This window comes from Odocoileus virginianus, chromosome 15, assembly GCF_023699985.2.
Source record: "Odocoileus virginianus isolate 20LAN1187 ecotype Illinois chromosome 15, Ovbor_1.2, whole genome shotgun sequence".
Lineage (NCBI taxonomy): Eukaryota > Metazoa > Chordata > Mammalia > Artiodactyla > Cervidae > Odocoileus > Odocoileus virginianus.
The window spans coordinates 15,966,036-15,972,292 of record NC_069688.1 but is presented as its reverse complement, the minus strand read 5'-3'; the positions used below and the strand labels follow the sequence as shown (position 1 = coordinate 15,972,292).

At 37.6% G+C, this 6,257-nt stretch overlaps 1 pseudogene; it reads left to right on the top strand.

Moving 5' to 3' along the window:
• Positions 1 to 5,128: 5,128 nt before the first annotated feature.
• On the top strand, positions 5,129 to 5,977 carry LOC110145619 (non-histone chromosomal protein HMG-14 pseudogene; annotated as a pseudogene).
• The last annotated feature ends 280 nt before the right edge of the window (positions 5,978 to 6,257 follow it).

Here is a 6,257-nt window from a genome sequence, read left to right as displayed (position 1 = left end):
AGTCTACTTTACCCTCACTGCCAAACCCCTCATTTTCACTAGAGTTCCTCCATAGGCTTCTAACAATTTGTTTTTTTCTGAGAAGTCATCCCTCAACTCAGTTGGATGGATGACTCAATCATAATTGTCAATTATGGATTGATAATACTTTTCTAGTATTATTGTTTATTCTTAAAATGTAAATTTTGTTCAGTATATGTGAGAAATTTTTTAAATTAGTTTCTGCAGAATGTGATGATCTTTTTCAAACTGCATATTCAGGTCTTTATCAGTGGAGTAAATGCTTCTTCAGTTGTATCATTATCTAAACTCATCTAAGATCATTCTATTACCCTCATATTAATAACTGTCATTCTTAGACTGGGTGCATGTTCTTTGTCTTTTACAGCCATCTTTACTCTTATTATTTTTATCAATTTTTAATCATTTTTTTTCTTTCCTGAGATATCTCACATTTGTCCTTCTCATCACTGATTTATTGGTGAACAAATAATTTATCTGACCCAATAAATTATTTATTTGGTCAGAACATTTCTGACTAAATAAAACTCCATAATTTTTGTTTTAGTCTCTCCTATTTCTACTGTGTGTTTCAAGTAACTATTTTATTTCCATATTTCACCTTGTTTCTTTATGATCTAAGTGTGGTGTCTTTCTTTCTCATTCTTTTCTTTCTTTCCCTCTTATATTATCTCTGTAGAAATTTTTACTTCTAATTCATAAATAATCTCATATCCTGTTGTAACATTTTATTTTAAAATTTCCTTTTGTTTTCTCTATAAAATATATTTCAGAAGTATGTCTTTCTTCTGAGTTTTCAGAATAATATACTCCTCTTTTCATATATTTACTGGGCCCATGTTTTCTGATGTTGGGACTGGTTTTTGTTTTGTTTATTGTGTTTCTTATTGATTTTGAAAGGAGAGCTCTATCCAGACATGTTATTTGCCAACAAATTTCTGAGTGAATTGCCCTTGGGTTCTCTCGGTGCTCATTTAGCTGTTAGTTCAACTTTGTGTTCAGATTAATAGCTGGGGTGACGAGAAGCCTAAGAGAAATAGCTTGATAGGCTTTATATTTGACCTCATTTCCAGGCATGAATTCATCTGCTTTAACTCACTTGAAATGATATTCTCTCTAATCCCTAGTGCCTGATTTTTTTTTTTTATCACTCTGCTAAAATCCCTAGTATGTTATCTTCCCGAGTTAGGGATCGCCCCATCTTTGCATTGCCCTGCTCCCTACCAGCTAACTTCTCCAATTACTTTATTATGGAAACAAAAGTCCCAAGAGTCAACGCTCACAGCTCTGTATACAAGGAAGATAAGGACAGCATCTATTTACAAAGTTGTGTCTGGTAGTTTGGGGGTAAAGTATAAAGAAAAACACTCTAACCCCAAAGTAAAAATCTGAACACTAGAAAAGGAATGGCATGTTTTTTCTTGCTCATAATAATTTAAATAGAATTTGAAGTCAGGTCTTTTTGACTGCAATGTTCAAATTCAGTAGAGTAGCTACTACTTCTAAAATTTGATTCTTTTTTTAGAAAAAAAGGTAAAAACATTTTCCCCCCTATTTATACTACCAGATACACAAATGAAAAAGACACATTCCTAGCCCTCAGAGATACAAACATCCCCCTCTAAAATAACAACACAGCTTCTGTGGCAAATTCTAGAGTAGAGATAAGGTAAAAGATTACATTTTTGGATACAAGTGTTAGACCATCTATTCCCATAGTACAGTAAACTTCTCTTTGTACAGTACACTCTAAAGAAATGGGTATTTGGGATAAACAAGAGCTGCAGTACATTAGGTGTGGTCCAATTCATACCCAGACAGCAGGAGTATCACTCCCCTCGGTCTGGACACTATAGTCCTGTTAATTCAGCCCCAGATCAAATTATCCTCTTGGCAGCCTTGAGACACTGGTGACTCATGTTGGGCTGGCAGTCGACTGAAATCGCTAATCCCGCTCACACGTGCAGCTGTTTAGTTCCATCTCCCCCATCCTGGCTTGGGGCAGGGCTTCTCAGAGGCTGAATGCTGTGTTTTCATATTTCTTAAAATCGTCTCATTTAGAACTATGGAAATTTCACACACTGCCTAATCATCATGACATAGGGATGAAGCAGGCTGAAACTGTTATTAATTGGCTTTTTAAGGCAAAAGAGCTAATTAGAAGAGATGCCAAAAAAAAAAGAAAAATCAGGAATAATGTCAGTTTCTTCCAACTTCTCATGTCTAATAACATAACAGTTTTCTTCTGTCCTCCTCCTGAATAAAAGGATTATGTAAATGTTCTGCATCCATATTTTCTATGTAAAATTCCAGTTACAGAACTTCGGGGGATTCATAAACACAAGGCAAAAAGTAGTCTACTTCCTCAGGCTGATCACCTACTCCACTTCAAATATAATTTTAGATGCCCTCTTCCCCCCAAATGACTGAGCCACACTAAGGGGGAACTAACATTTTATGAGCATCCACTTGATTTATTTAGGTTTAGGCACTTTATACTGGAGAAGGAAATGGCTATCCACTCCAGTATTCTTGCCTAGGAAATCCCAAGGACAGAGGAGCCTGGTAGGTTATAGTTCATGGGGTTGCAAAAGAGTCGGACGTGACTTAGCAACCAAACAACAACAACAAGGCACTTTATATGAGATATTTACATCATTGTCATGACTCTCTCTCTGTTTTATGGTGACACAATTAGAGGTATAAGAAGACTAATGATATTGTCCTAAGTTATACAGAATATAAATGAAGGAAGCAGGATTTGACCATCAAGTTACTTGAATTTAAGGCTTAGTTTATTCAGGGTTTCCCTTGTGGCTCAGCTGGTAAAGAATCCTCCTGCAATGCCGGAGACGTGGGTTTGATCCCTGGGTTGGGATGATCCCCTGAAGAAGGGAAAGGCTAGCTATTCCAGTATTCTGGCCTGGAGAATTCCATGAACTGTATAGTCCATGGGGTCACAAAGAGTCAGACACCACTGATCCACTTTCACTTTATTCAGCAAACCATGTAGATATTCCCAGGCAATGCAAAGAAAGCAGACAACTCCAGGAGAAAAAAGGGAAAGTACACGTACTTCGAAGGAAATAATGAGGTAGTGTGCTTACTTTGGTCTTAGTTTCTAAAGCAATGCCAAACTCATAAAGCATACTAAGTAAATAATAGAAATTAATATATTAGCCAGGAAATGGTTAGGTATTTTTAATTTTGCTTATCAAACCAGTCACTTTCAATTAATCAGCAGAAATGTATTAAGTTCTTATTTTATAGTCAATACCTCCTTGGGGTATCATGGGACCTGGGGTAAAATAAGATGGTATGGTTTGAGTGAAATCCAATATGCATGACCAATAGTCTCCAATTTAATCAAGTAGCAAAATGTATAATACTGATTGTTGATACTATGGATATTTATAGATAGAGCACTTGAAGGATTTTGGGGGAAACATAAAATACTCACATGATGTGAGTTTTGATGGTTAGTGCATTTCATAAAAGGAAAGCATCATGAGGAAGGCAGGAATAGGTGCAGGATGTTTGAAGAAAAGAAGAAGAGACATAGGGGTGACAGGAAACAATTATAAGTTAGGGTAATGTTAACTGCTGTAACACACAGGAATGAAATATATAATGCATGGAGGTTCTTACTGGAAGATTCTGATTTAATTTAATTTTTGTTTAATTGGAATAATTGTTTTACAATATTGTGCTACTTTCTGCAGTACAACAAAGTGATCAGTTATGTGTATACATATATCCCCTCCCTCTTGAGCGTCCCTCCTACCCACCCCATCCCACTCCTCTAGGCCATCACAGAGCACTGAGCTGAGCTCCCTGTGCTATTCAGCAGCTTCCCAATAGCTATCTACTTTTCACATGATAGTATATATACATCACTGCTACTCTCCCAATTCATCCCACCCCCCTCCTCAACCCACCCATGTTCACTAGTCCATTCTCTATGTCTGTGTTTCTATTCCTGCACTGCAAATATAGGTTCATCACTACCATTTTTCTAGATCAGGAAGCTTTTTAAAACCAGGTACATAAATGGTGTTTAACATACTTCCCATCACATTCCATTGACCAGAACTCAAATATATGATTACATGTAGCATCAATGGAGCTGGTGAAATGTTGTCTATCTGTGTACACAGAAGTGTTCCGGTTAATAGCTAGCTAGCCTCAGCAACAGAAGTGAACTAACTTGAAACAAACGCACACAAACACACACATTTGTGTTTCAGTGTTTTTGATTGTACAACAGAGCTAAAACTCTTGATAGCTTGTTCATAGGGTTTATTTTAGGAGGAGCAAATGACAGAATTTATATAAAATTGCTTTGAAAGTGCCAATGATTTCTACAATTTTTTTTCTGATTTGGGGGTTGGTGTCTCTTCTCAGATGCGGGAAATTGTTATGCTATAGCCATATTTTTTTGTAGCTACGAAATAGAAGATGGGGGACATAGCACTAAATTCAAGAATCAATTCTATCAAGGGTTTTGCACTGGGAAAAGTAGGAAATTCTCCTTATAAGACTACTTCCCATGAATCCAAGTTTCTGCCAACTGTATATTGGGTACTAGTTAAATATTTGTTGATATGGGAATATTGCTTTATTCTCCTAGAACCCAGAAAACCTTTATCAATATCATATGTATCAATGAGAATTCTGTGATAATGAATTTCCAAAAGCCATATCTAGATTTCACATCGTGATATGAAAAAGAGGCTTCCCTGGTAGCTCAGTGGTAAAGAATCCGTCTGCCAATGCAGGAGATGTGGGTTTAATCCCTGGGTTGGGAATATGCCCTGGAGAAGGAAATGTCAACCCACTCCAGTATTCTTGCCTGGGAAATCCCATGGACAGAGAAGCCTGGTGGGTTACAGTCCATGTGGTCACAAAAAAGTCAGACTTAGCTACTAAAGAACAACATGAAAAAGGAAGGTAGGGCAATGGGGCAATTATATAAAATAAAAATGACTTAAAAGATTGAAGAAGGCGGGAGGAGCGGCAGCCGTCAGGCTACTTAGCTTCGCGAAGGCTCTCGGTCAGGGTACTCAGCGCGCGAAGGCACCCGGCTCTCTCCCGCCCCGCCGCCATGATGCCCAAGAGGAAGGGCAGCTCCGCCCAGGGGGCGGCGAAGGAGGAGCCCCAAGAGGAGATCGGCGAGGTTGTCAGCTAAACCGGCTCCTGCAAAAGTGGAAACGAAGCCAAAAAAGGCGGCGGGAAAGGATAAATCTTCAGACAGAAAAGTGCAAACAAAAGGGAAAAGAGGAGCAAAGGGAAAACAGGCGGAAGTGGCCAACCAAGAGACTAAAGAAGATTTGCTTGCAGAAAATGGAGAGACTGAAAAGGAGAGCCCCGCCTCTGATGAAGCAGAAGAGAAAGAAGCCAAGTCTGATTAATAACCACACACTCAGTCCTGTCAGTGGTCCCTGTTTCCCTTCTTGTACAATCCAGAGGAATATTTTTATCAACTATTTTGTAAATGCAAGTTTTTTAGTAGCTCTAGAAACATTTTTAAAAAGGAGGGAATCCCACCTCAATCCATTTTTTAAGTGTAAATGCTTTTTTTTAAGAGGTGAAATCATTTGCTGGTTGTTTATTTTTTGGTACCACCAGAAAATAGTGGGATATTGGATACAGGAGGCTTTTCATTGTCTTGGGTGTCAGCTTAACATTCCATAGATGGGGGGTAGCTTTTATATCCTATAATATAAAAGCACACTAAATGGCAGTTTGGAGTCAGTTGTGCATTTAATGTCTTGAACACTTTAAATTACTTCTCTTCCCATATTGTTTTGGTAGAATTATTTCCTCCAGCAAACCACTTTTTGATCTTGGCTCTCCTGGTCAGAATTTTGTGCACTATACTATTACATCTTTGGTTGTAGTAGCCCAGTTTTCCTAGTAACTTGGTTAATGTGCTGTGAACAATTGACAGTTTAGGTATGTAGTGTATATGATATTAAATTGTGAACCAGTGGGACTTATGAGGTAACAACATATCAATATTTGAAGATATTGGTACTTGATATCCTGTTAAGGAAAGTTTGCTCCAAATTTTAAGCTGAACAGTCACTGAAATAACTGTTAAGAATCACAACTACATGATATTTTAGATTTCTTGTATGTATGTGAAGAATTGTGCACAAATTGAAATGTCTATGTAGTGATCCTCAAAACAACCAATAAAATCTCAGTTATAAAAGAATTCCTTGGGGGAAAAA